Here is a 13,811-nt window from a genome sequence, read left to right on the forward strand (position 1 = left end):
ATGTCCATATATAGTTATAATCTGTTATCGGGACATCTACCCAAAATATTTCACATTCTTTATTACATTATTACTTTATTACTTTACTACTTTATTACTTTACCAAACATACAGTGCCTTCAGAAAGTACTTTCTCCACATTGTGTTACGTTACAGCCTTATTCTAAAATGGATGAAATTAAACTAAATCCTCAGCAATCTACACACAATACCCTTTAATGACAGAGCAAAAACAGGTTTTTAGACATTTAGCAAATTTATAAAAATGTTTAAACAGAAATACCTGATTTACATAGGTATCCAGACCAGGTGCATCCTGTTTCCATTGATCATCCTTGAGATGTTTCTACAACTTGATTGGAATCCACATGTGGTAAATTCAATTGATTGGACATGATTTGGAAAGGCACACGCCTGTCTATATAAGGTCCCACAGTGGTCAGTGCATGTCAGAGCAAAAACAAAGCCATGAGGACAGAGACAGGATTGTGTCGAGGCACAGATCTGGGGAAGGGTACCAAAAAAATGTCTGCAGCATTGATGGTCCCCAAGAACTCAGTGAAGTTTGGAATGGCCAAGACTCTTCTTAGAGCTGGCCACCCGACCAAACTGAGCAATCAGAGAGAAGGGCCTTGGTCAGGGAGGTGACCAATAACCAAATGGTCACTCTGACAGAGCTCTAGAGTTCCTCTATGGAGATGGGAGAACCTTCCAGAAGGACAAGGACTCCGCAGTACTCCACCAATCAGACCTTTATGGTAGAGTGGCCAGATGGAAGCCACTCCTCAGTAAAAGGCACATGACAGCCCACTTGGAATTTGCCAAAAGGCACCTAAAGACTCAGACCATGAGAAACAAAATTCTCTGGTCTGATGAAACCAAGATTGAACACTTTGACCTGAATGTCAAGCGTCACGTCTGGAGGAAACCTGACACCATTCCTATGGTGAAGCATGGTGAAGGCAGAATTATACTGTGGGGATGTTTTTCAGCGGCAGGGACTGGGAGACTAGTCAGGATCGAGGCAAAGATGAACGGAGCAAAGTACAGAGAGATACTTGATGAAAATCTGCTACAGAGCTCTCAGGACCTCAGACTAGGGCGAAAGTTGACCTAACAGGACAACAACACTAAGCACACAGCCAAGACAAGGCAGGAGTGGCATTGGGACAAGTCTCTGAATGTCCTTGAGTGGCCAGCCAGAGCCCGGACATAAACCTGATTGAACCTGAAAATAGCTGTGCAGCAACGCTCCCCATCCAACCTGACATATCTAGAGAGGATCTGCAGAGAAGAATGGGAGAAACTTCCCATATACAGGTGTGCCACGCTTGTAGCATCATACCCAAGAAGACTTGCGGCTGTAATCGCTGCCAAAGGTGCTTCAACAAAGTACTGAGAAATAGTCTGAATACTTATATAAATGTAATATTTCTGTTTTTAAAAAATGAATTAGCAAAAATTTCTAAAAACATGTTCATGCTTTGTCAATATAGGGTATTGTGTGTAGATTGATAAGGGGAAAAAACAATTTAATCAATTTTTAGAATAAGGCTGTAACGTAACAAAATGTGGAAAAAGTCAAGGGGTCTGATTACTTTTCCGAAGGCACTGTATCATGACATTAGTGATCGTCAAAATCTGTTACATTTGTGAACGTCTCAATCAACATTTGGGCCATTTAAACAGCGTGCGTCCCTCTTATAGACAAGGGGAGAAGGGCTGTGTAAAGGCATCGATTATGTCGCTCTGATCATATGCAATGTGTCTGCCTCCAAAGTAAAACAAATGTTTGACTTCCACACAAAATTACTTCTTTACTTATTTTAGGTTTAAGGAAGTGTGTAGATTGCGTTCTTTATCGTAGAGCTATGTTGTATTTAGATCCGCCTGCTCGAGACAAATTCAGCGTGCTGTGCTGTGAAGCAGTCGAGCTGAATAAATGTTTTTCTAAGGACCGCCCCTTTGTCACTTTACAGTGAAGTGATATATATATGCCAATAAAGCCCCTTGAATTGAATTGAATTGATATACATTGATGTAATGATGAAACCGACCACCAGAGGGAGGCAAATACAAGTTTAACCGTCAGAGGAAGGTCTGCATTGCTGTCTGACAAAACAGTGGGAAGTCAATAAAATAAGTAAGGTAAACATTTACATATTTTTTAAGTATTTCTAGTGCACAATTTCAGGGACTGTCAGTTTAAGAGGTTTTAATGTAGAAGTGTACATAGACATGAATGAATGAGATAATAGATTGTTGATAAGAGATTATAGATTATAGCGATATAGAGATGTATAGATTATAGAGATAATAGAAATTATAGAGATGATAGATTATATAGATTAGATTATTGAGATGATCGATTATAGAGATTATAGAGATAATAGAAATGATAGAGATGATAGATTATAGATAGTCTAGATTGGTTTTACTTTTGAAACTTTGTGCTCCCGTTTTCTTGGATTACATTGCATTTATTTCGAGATTTTATTAACACCAAAGTGAGCGTATTTATATTAAAACTGTTTCAAAGTGTTCTATATTTTTGAGCAATCTGTACAACATATACCCATTACACATCTTAATTATTTAATTTTGAACATGTTAATATTTTGTATCATATACACATATATGTAGGTACTAGGTTTACAGTGTAACAAGATTTAGTTGTATAATAAAATTAGTAAATTAACCAAATATAATACAACTTGCATTTCAATAGAATTATATAAATTGTATATCAATTTATTGACAAATTGCAAAAATGTGTTGTTACATACTTCGTGTACTATCAATACTTTTTAGGGAAAGGACATTTTATTGACAGATGGATTTGTCAAGAGGTTGTAACTGTACAGTATGTGTATGTTTTCAGATATTTGTATTGTGTAGTTGGGAAAATGTACAGGTTTTGGATGATCTTGTCTGTTTATTTCTTGATGTCAATAATTGCATCTCTCCACAAGGGAGCCCTGTAGAATCATATTTTATGGGGGCCATTTTAGTACCTTTCCAGAAGATAAACAAATCAGAAGTAAATGGGTATTGTACATGGTTAAAGTATTCAGTGTATATATACATGAAACACTGTATTAAAAAGCCATTCATGCTTTGGAGCTTGTGACCTGCTACGTGAATCTGTGATTGTGGGAAAAGGCAGTTACGGCTCAGACGATGACCTCTGGTACCTTTACGGGTCTGTGTTGCTCATATATGCATCTGACATGTAAGGCAATCACCCCGTGTATTCATATCATGAATTATATCAATTATAATATGTCATTTTTTGTGGAATATGATAAGCATACTATGCTAACATATACTGCACTTTGATTGATTTGATATAAAAAAAGCTGTATACTCTATTATAACATGGGCAGCATAATATAATAGTGTGCATGCTTCTTTGTTGGGTTCATATTGTGACAAGAACATGGAACTGATCTGAACAAGACTTTTATTGACTGTGAGACTGTAAGCTACTGAAAGGATCAATGGATGCAGCACTTTGACTTCTAAACAGCTTTGTGTTATTGTGGAGTTGAGATGGTGTAATATTCACATCTGTATGCAAACTGTGTTCTCTCTCTTCTGAAGCTGTAAAAAGCTGAAAGCTCTTTCCCCCCTAACAAGTTCCTGGCTACAACATTACTGAACATTTCTGATGTGATGCTGTTTATTTAGAGGGCTAGCCTGGTGCCTGATCTGTTTGTGCTGTTTTGCCAACTCCTATTGTCATGTCATGTTTGGCATGACATTGGACATACGAGTTGGCAAAAAAGCACAATCAGATCTGGCACCAGGCTAATACAGGGCTGTACTATAAGTCCAAATAACAAACACACATACACAACATCAATGAGTCAACAAGTCCAAAACATTTATTGCGACTTAAAGTCAATAATTCAATAATAATGTACAAAACCTCTTTATTCCAGGGGTAGGCAACTCTGGTCCTGGAGAGCCACAGGCACTTCATGTTTTTGATTTAACCTGGAAGACCAGGTGTGTTGAATTTAGTCCAATAACTGAACGGATCAATAAGCTCAGTTGGTCCAGCGTGGTGCCTAGATGGATCAAAATCCTGCTGTACCTGCGGCACACCAAGAACAGGGTTTCCTACCTCTGTTTTAATATATACATCAAAACAAGAAGACATTTATACAGCGCAGCGGTGAAACAGAAGATCAAATGAAAACATGAGTTTAAAAACAGACTGAAGCAGGCAGTGGTCAGATCACCAGAATTGTGGCAAATTCCATTTAAATTCAAACTGAAACTCTTAATTCCATTTGTTTTTCATTAAAAAGCATTGAGAAAATGTTTGTTTGCTTCTGGCATTGACTGAATTGAAATGTAATTGAGCCCAACCCTTCAGACCACAGATACAACAGTTACATTACATTCAGTGTACAGTACCTTTGTCCTGGGCTATGTTAGGTAGGCAAATGTGGAACGTTGCAGAAAGAAATGTCATGAATAGAGCTGACGTGAGTCCTTACATTACTTTACATTTCAAAGTTACATGATGTATTTCTGTCTGAGTGTTCCACAACATGGTGCCCTGCTGAACACAGCCCTGTTGTCTCTTTTCCATCCAAAACAGAGCCAGCTTTCTAAATGTCATCTTGTGATGGTTGGAAACTATACAAGGTATTGGCTATTTATTTAGAAATGTAGTATAGCAATTACCCTCATGTCAAAGGACTCTAAAACGTATTAACATTCAATAGAAATTGAATGAACAGGGTGGTTGTGACTAGGCCCGATCATAGATGTTTTAAAATGCCCCTTCTTAATGACAATTGACCAGCAACTCTGTTTTCAAACAGAAAAATATTATTCACATTTTAGTGGATGGCTTTCTAACCCTATGCCCCTTTCTGGTTAAATAGTTTAAAATAATTATTCACTATTGAACACCATTGTATTTTCCTTCCTTGGAGCTGCTTTTTCCTTGAAATAGCTGACTACATGATCAGAATGCAGTAAAACGAATGTCACACTCAGAATTCTGTTAATTCTGTGAACTGTTAAAAACATGTCGATAAAAGGTTCCATCATCTCCCAGTAAGATTTCATCTGCAGAATAATCAACACAGCTTGGTGAAAGGGATCAAACCATCAAGAGATGCATGCATCAGTCTACAAGAGATTATAGGTAGCAATACAATATGCTTCATATTTGAACAATCACTATCACCAAAATAATACTAAAATGATAACAACCACGGAGAAAAACTCTAATGACTGCTAATATTCACTTTGCACCACGGACGACTCCATCTACGAGATACTGTCTTACACAATGAAACGGCACAATTCAGTTTGACCATTTATAAGCCACAATGGTAGACTACACATATTTGTAAAACACAGTCTCCATTCCAAATGGCACCCAATTCCCTATTTAGTGCATAACTTTGTCCCTATGGGCCCTGGTCAAAAGTAGTACACTATACAAGGATTAGAGAAAAGGGTGCAATTTGGGACACATCTAAACTACTGTACATGTATGTAGATAACTACTTCATTATTTATTATAACAACAGATTTAATAAACAATATACTGTATTCTTAGAATGATTACATCTCTAATTGACATCACATTGACCGGCGATATAAGGCTATGTATTTTTTTTATATTTCATAACATAAATACTCTTGAAAAGGTATTCATACTCTTAAAATTGGCTCATGACATGCTTAGACTGTCATTATGGTTTTAATAAGGAACTCCTGCTAAACATTCAACTTGGTGTGGAAACCAAAAGCAGATCATCTTTTTCTGATTGTCCAACCTGTTTCACAGTGAAACAGGGACACCTTTTGGCCATCTGTATTCGCACACGCATGGATGGACCCATATTAAAGGCCAGTGTAAAGCATCTCAAGAGTAGGAGTGCTAAAGACAGGTCCAGACCTAAGAAAAACACAGCACATTACTGCATTCTGTCTGTCCTCCTTGTCATTCTTCTTCATCTCAACCAGCCTCTATATGCTTCTTTAATGAACAATGGGAAACTATTCCTAACAGGAAGTTTTGTGTTTCTGATCAGATAGTACTGTTAAAGAGCTGTGCTTTTTCAGGTGGGCTGGGGAGTTGTGGAGTCCTCAACTGTTCATCAAACGTTTGACACGCTAACACACTGTTTACAGATATGCATTGTTGCATTATCTATAGTTTATAGTATACAGTACATCGACAAGTAAATCAAATAATATGACAAAACGTTGTTTTTTTTCCGTTTCAGTTTGAGAAAAGGCAATTATTCGTACTGTACGTGACCAAACCAAATTGAGAATATATATATATATATATATTTTTTTATCTTTCTCTCCAGTTAAAAAGCACAGCATTTGCCTGCAGTCACAAACGGTGCACAGTCACTTAATTAAATCAACCAGTGTCCCATTATTTTGATATACAAAAAATATTATGAGTATAAAGGACTGAATGCTGTAAAATAGAACAGAGTCAATCAATCATACCTATTATTGTGTATATGATATAGATAGACCATAGTAGATATTTACTCAAAATAAAAGTGGCTTATTTCAAAAGGTAATCGGTCATAGGTTATAGGTCGTAGGTTATAGGTCGTAGGTTAAAGTTCATAGGTTACGCCCATCTTAAACCAGAAATGAGCTCTAGGTACTTCAAAGGCCTCCAGGTTAATAAAATACTGATTCAGTGTAACATCATAAAAGCACTTTTGTTGACCACATGTTTTTACATACTTTGCAGTTTCGTTTAAAAAAGAATGTCTAAAAAAAATCTCAGATTAACAGAAATACTTGCCGTTTTGTGCATAAAGGCACTTTGGAGACTAAAGTATACTAGGAGAGATTAACATGGGATTAGGATTAACATGGGATTAGAATATAGAATAAAAATAGTTAAATCAGACCAAAGGATCAAATCTGTAGTGACATCAGTTGCAAAGCTTTTACTCAGCCTTTGCAAATGTATACGGCCGTGCAAACTCAGTGTGGAGTCTAGTGTTCATCTTTGGAATGAGAGAAATACCCCAAAATAATACTTTAAAAAAACACAATTCAGGAAGGTGTTTATCAAAACTCAATGTGGTAAAATACTTTCTGTCGGTCTAAGTTATCTATTTTGTTAGATATACAAATTGAAGCTAGCTGAGAGACTGCTGAAGAAACTAAGTAAAATCTAGATTGGACTGCATTGCCTTTTCAGCATCAGGTACAGTAATAATCTCACAAAACAATTGTAAACAGATTCAAAAGAAGAAAGAAAAATACAATTCATGCAGACAGTGTAACACAGTTATACATTGAACTCATGATACCCATTCATGAGTAAGTTGTCGTTGACATTTTCTGTACTACCGGCTGTTTAAAACTAGTGGCAATATCGATCCTCTCCCGAAATGAACCAAGGCATCTTCTCATCATAAGCAATGCTAAGATTTAAAGAGGTTTGGTGTGTAATGGTCGTAGTTGGCAAACCTTAGCATTGTTCATCCTTCTAAAATAACTTCTAAAATAGATGACCATCTTACCTTAACGGATGTTTTATTTTTGGCATTTCATTCCTCATAATTGAACTGTAGAAAATATACCTTTCACATAAATACTGGTTTTACCCATGTCATCTGTCTTCCTCAGAAGAATCACACTGGGCACAGACGTCAATTCAACGTCTATTCCACTTTGGTTCAACATAATTTAATTGAAATTACATGGAAACAACATTGATTCAACTAGTGTGTGCCCAGTGGGAAGAATTCCTCAATCTCTAGTAACAGTGGTACATATAACAAGGAGGAAGTAACATCATCATCTTCCTGTCACTCCACCAATCACAGCTTACACAGGTAAAGGTGGCCTGTTCCATTGGCTGACACATAGCTGTTGACGTCATATACGGTCATACAAAGCACTATGATGCTCTACTTCTGGTCGTGGTTGACTCTTATCTTCATATTTTAAGAGATATTGTTTCTACTGTTGGTCCAGTAATCATTTATTTTGCCTTGATCCTGGCGTGAGTCTCCAGGCCTGAATAGTATCCCATGATGCAGTGTGTTAGCCTCCATTTTGTGTCCTTTCACTGTTCATTATTTTACAGTAACCTCACATGATCATTCTCCCTCTACCATAGACTTAGATAGACAACACTAGTGCCCAAAAGCCTTTTTTAGCATGGGCAGTGCCATTGGGGACTTTCACCATTTTTAAGTAGTCAACTGGGTGGAACTTCCTATGGGTTAAGAAAGGATCCCATAATTCTATGCAGGTCATCAGGAGGGACCAGCCTATTAATTATTCTTGTGAGCAAACATTCCATAACTGCAGGTGGCAGTAAATCGGCAACATTTATACCTGTTCAAATAATAGTCCAGATCACAGTATGCACCCTTTCAGTTTGTTTGCCAACTCATAGAAGTAGTAAACTAGTAAAGTGACTACTTCAAACTGGACATGGTCTCAATGGTGTTGCCTTTTCTCTCACAGATGCCATAGTGGGACAGATACAAAGATGCAATGTCTATCTAAATCTATGCCCTCTACAAACAGGCTCACACTTGCAACCTGATTGGTCAGCTGATAAGTATTTACATTAGGTCAGTCTGTCTCGATTGGCCGGTTGGTTGCTTCTCCTGTACAGGACGTGTAAAGCTTAATTCAGAGTCAAACAGACTCAGTGACACGATAGTCCGGCCACAGACTTAGTGACCCGATAGTCCGGCCACAGACTTAGTGACGCGATAGTCCGGCATCTCATTGTGACAGACTGTAGCTACGTGGCTCTGAGACCACAATTCGCGGGGGATGCACAGCCCGAACGCGCACCGTGCCAAAATTCCCAACCAAAGTGCTCTACTGAGAATTCAAAAAGTATGAAAGCCAACGGTCCGATATTCTAGAACACTGCTGTGCGTACATATGCACATTTTGTACTCTGATAGAGGCTTTATGGTTTTGTTACTGCTCCGTAAGTGAGTTGCCATAACAACAACAATACCCAGAACAACAAAACACAGTCTTAACTTGAGTCTGTAACAAGCTGAAAGACAGACTGAGGAAAGAGAGGAGCAGGAGTCGTTAAATACTTATTGTCAATCTTCGGACATGATGATATGATTGCAATGACCGGTGGTATTACATGGATGCTCCAGCAGCACTGGGCCACCTCTCCTGCTCTACGTGATAAACCTAACGAGGGGAATCTTTTTGACATAATACCATGATGATATGTACAGACCATTAACCATGCTTTTCCTTCATAGCCTTCTGCCTTCCTTGTAAAGATCCTTGTCTGATGGTTTCTGAATGGTGATTGACATTCACTGCTAGGCCACTAACACTGACGGTGGTTTGCTCCATGATGGAGACACTGTAGTTGTATCAGTTTAAAGGTGGATTCACCTACAACTGCTCGTGAACAGGTGCTGCTGGTGAGGTGTTAGGTGTTCTGTTCCTGTCTGGTAGAGTTGGGTTTTAATGTTGGAGTAGGTTAAGTCAGGGCTGGCTGGGTTAGTTTACATAGTGATAGGCTGGTTTGGATAGAAATAGGAGTCAGGTTAGTTTAGGTATGGATGAGTTGAATTGCTAAGGACTAGGTGTTGGGTTAGTTTGGATAGCGGTGGGTTGGGGTTTGGTTAGGAATAGGACTAGGTGTTGTGTTAGGTTGGATATGGATGGGTTGGATTGGTTATCGGCATGGGTTTGAATCAGTTCTGCTCAACCTACATCTTTCACCACTAGCATCATTTACCTGTTCAATAAAGTCAGAAAATTCCTTCAAATACAGACAAAAATAGGCTAATTAGGCAGTTACAGGGTTGGCATAAACAGGACTAGGGTTAGGGATTGGGTTAGTTTGGATTCTAATGGGTTGGTGTTGTTTTGGATAGGGCTAGGGGCTGGGTTAGTTTGGATTGCATTGGGTTGGGTTAGTTTGAATTGTATTGGGTTGGGTTAGTTTGGACAGGGCTAGGGCTTGGGTTAGTTTGGATTTGTATTGGGTTGGTTGGTTTGGATAGGGCTAGGGGTTGGGTTAGTTTGCATAGGGCTAGGGGTTTGGTTAGTTTGGATTGTATTGGGTTGTTAGTTTGAATAGGGTTAAGGGTTGGGTTAGTTTGGATTGTATTGGGTTGGTTAGTTTGGTTAGGGTTAGGGGTTGGGTTAGTTTAGATAGGGCTAGGGGTTGGGTTAGTTTGGATAGGGCAAGGTGTTGGGTTAGTTTGGCTTGTATTGGGTTGGTTAGTTTGGCTAGGGCTAGGGGTTGGGTTAGTTTGGATAGGGCTAGGGTTTGGTTAGTTTGGTTAGGGTTAGGGGTTGGGTTAGTTTAGATAGGGCTAGGGGTTGCGTTAGTTTGGATAGGGCTAGGGTAGGTTAGTTTGAATAGCGTTAGGGGTTGGGTTAGTTTGGATTGTATTGGGTAGGTTAGTTTGAATAGCGTTAGGGGTTGGGTTAGTTTGGATAGGGCTAGGGGTTGGGTTAGTTTAGATTGTATTGTGTAGGTTAGTTTGAATAGCGTCAGGGGTTGGGTTAGTTTGGATAGGGCGAGGGGTTAGTTTGGATTATATTGGGTATGTTAGTTTGAATAGGGTTTGGGGTTGGGTTCGTTTGGATTGTATTGGGTAGGTTAGTTTGGATAGGGCTAGGGGTTGGGTTAGTTTGGATTGTATTGGGTAGGTTAGTTTGAATAGGGTTTGGGGTTGGGTTTGTTTGGATTGTATTGGGTAGGTTAGTTTGAATAGGGCTTGGGGTTGGATTAGTTTGGATTGGTTAGTTTGGATAGGGCTAGGGATTGGGTTTGTTTAGGTGTGATTGATTCGGCATGGCTTTATTAGGATTGAGTTGTTGATCCAGTTCGTTATATGAAGGGCTCAGTTGGGCTTTTGGGTGCAGTGCAGTTAGGAGGGTCCGGGATGCGTTCTCCAGAGTCCAGGATCAGGGTTGTGTCAGGGTACGGGTTGGTTGTCTCTGGGTATGGGTTGGTGGTGTCTGGATATGGGTTGGGGAAAGGGTATGGGTTGGTGAGGCTGGTCACTGGTAGTGGTCCGTGGTTGGGTGTGGGTATAGGGGTGAGGTTGGGTGTTGGGGTTAGGTTGGTCATAGTATCAGGTCCAGTGTGGAAGTGGCTGATGGGTCTTGGTGTAGGGGTGATAGAAGTAGTAGTAGTAGTAGTAGTAGTAGTAGTGGTGGTGGTCTCTCCCTGGCTCTGGCCCTGGGCTTCACCGTTGAAGTTCAGGTGGCTTAGGTGGCTGGCGACTCGGCCTGTAGGCTGGACATGCGGATCTGAGAGCTGCTCTTGCTGAGGATGGAGAGCTGCGTTCCCCCGTTCACCCCACTGCTGGCCAACGAAGGGTGCCGGTGCTTCAGGTCCACAGCAAAGTACCTGTTCACCGTCCAGCTGCGCCATTTCCTCTTGATCTCCGACTGCACCTTCAGGGAGATACTTCACAAGGTCATTATTAATGGACCTCGCTGGAAAGACTCAGCATGCCTCTCTCTCTCTCTCTCGATCTCAATATAGAGATGCTGTATTTATCAGTGCCTAAAGCAACAAGTGGTTAGTTTAAAAGAGAGCTTACCTCTCCATTCAGAAAGCAGTAGAGAACAGCCACAACGAAGCCCTACGTGGACACAAAGAACGCAAGCAGAGAAAACTGTCTTTCAGGTATGCACAGGAATCTACATTGTCAAACATCAGAAAGCACACATAGACACACACACACGCAGACACACACACACGCAGACACACACACGCAGACACACACACGCAGACACGTAGACACGCAGACACACACACACACACACACACACACACACACACACACACACACACACACACACACACACACACACACACACACACACACACACACACACACACACACACACACACACACACACACACACACACACACACACACCTGGAAGGAGCCTAGGCCTAGCTCAAACACCAGCCTCTCCCTCTTGCTGACGTCTTCGGGTGAGAAGGCGAACACAGTGTAGTGGATCCCAAACAGAGGGATCAAGAGCAGGGTGGAACGCGCCAGACGCCTGCCAATCAAACAACACAACACATATTACAGTGGACCAACATACTCATGACGTCATCAGCAGTGGGTCAATAGATTCAGACATCATCAAAGTGGACCAATATACTCATGACATCATCAACAGTGGACCAACATATTCATGACTAGGAATTAACATGGGTAACATGGATCCCGGGACTGTCCCGGGATCACTCTTCACATTTCCCCCAAAAATTAAATGACAAGACCCGGGAAATTACAACATTTTCCCCCAATGTCGCACTAATGCAGGCCCTACAGTTAACTCCCAACAACAACTGCTCCCCAGGTGCCTATGACATGGACATCAATTAAGGCAGAGGGGTTGGGTTCAGAGGGGTTGGGTTAAATGAAGAACACACATTTCGGTTGACGGCATTCAGTTGTACAACTGACTAGGTATCCTTTCCCTTTCATGTGCAGCATCAGATTAGCAAAACATTTAATAGCACACTATCCAAACAGGTTATATCATGGAAGCCTTTAGCCTAGATTATGTACTTCACACAAAGTCGTCATAAATTCAAAGCGCACGTATGATTGACACCGCCGGGCTGCACACGCAACCCGAATCTAGTCAATAAACCCGACAGGAAACCCCTACAGTAGACCTACAGGCTAGGCGAGCTGTCATTGTGAATCTTCAGACAGTCACACATTTGATAGGCCTATGCACAATTCACTACATAGGCATCTCTGTCACAGACATGAAGTTTGTTAACAATTCAGAGGCATAAGGGAAAATTCTAGCCTAGGCTATTTTCCTATCCAGTCCCAATCCCACTGAAACCCAAAATCGTGTCTCGCATGACAATTCCTAATTTTATTCTGTAATCCATAGGTTGCATAATAACAGCATGTCTCTTGCCAATGCATGTCAAAATAGCGATATAACGTTTAGGGATGCACGATATATCGATGAACATATCCGAATCGGCTGATATCATCTAAAAATGCCAACATCGGTATCAGACCGATATGTAGTTTAACGCCGATGTGAAAAACCGATGTCAAAGCTGACGTGCACACCTAAATAAGTAGGGACATGACGTAATGACGCCCCATAACATTTTGCGCTACATGTGCAACACAGCATTCCTAACCCACAATGTCTGCTGTGTGGATCGAGCAGTCATCAAGTTGAGCAGTCATTTGAAAGAGCAAGAAAATTTCAGCGAGACACGTCAAAAGCGAAATCCATTAATGCCAAGATACTGGAATTCATTGCCCTTGACAATCAACCATTCTCTTTCGTGGGTGATGTTGGTTTCGCGACTGGTCGAGCACTGGTACACACTAACGTTACCAAGTGCGCTATTGTTCAGATGTTGCCCTACTGGAGCTACACAGTAATAGCTTCACTGCTATTAGCTTCAAGACATTCTATGGAAAGCCGTTTGGGTCTTTGCATGTCAAAAAAGATACACATCAAATAACAGTATTTGACAATAACACTATTTCACGCATTAAATAAGCTTATAATTTGACACGTCAAATAACACAGTTCTATATTACATTTACATTACATTTAAGTCATTTAGCAGACGCTCTTATCCAGAGCGACTTACAAATTGGTGCATTCACCTAATGACATCCAGTGGAACAGCCACTTTACAATAGTGCATCTACATCTTTTAAGGGGGGGGGGGGGCAGAAGGATTGCTTTATCCTATCCTAGGTATTCCTTGAAGAGGTGGGGTTTCAGGTGTCTCCGGAAGGTGGTGATTGACTCCGCTGTCC

At 40.4% G+C, this 13,811-nt stretch overlaps 1 long non-coding RNA gene across 1 annotated transcript; it reads right to left on the reverse strand.

The window, feature by feature from the left end:
* Positions 1 to 3,861: 3,861 nt before the first annotated feature.
* Positions 3,862 to 13,540, reverse strand: LOC129869529 (uncharacterized). Its single transcript, XR_008761962.1, has 3 exons — positions 11,925 to 13,540; positions 11,583 to 11,624; positions 3,862 to 11,433 (listed from the first exon to the last, which is right to left on the reverse strand). It is a non-coding gene; the product is annotated as an uncharacterized LOC129869529 (long non-coding RNA).
* Between the last annotated feature and the right edge of the window lie 271 nt (positions 13,541 to 13,811).

This window comes from Salvelinus fontinalis, chromosome 14 (genome assembly GCF_029448725.1).
Source record: "Salvelinus fontinalis isolate EN_2023a chromosome 14, ASM2944872v1, whole genome shotgun sequence".
Lineage (NCBI taxonomy): Eukaryota > Metazoa > Chordata > Actinopteri > Salmoniformes > Salmonidae > Salvelinus > Salvelinus fontinalis.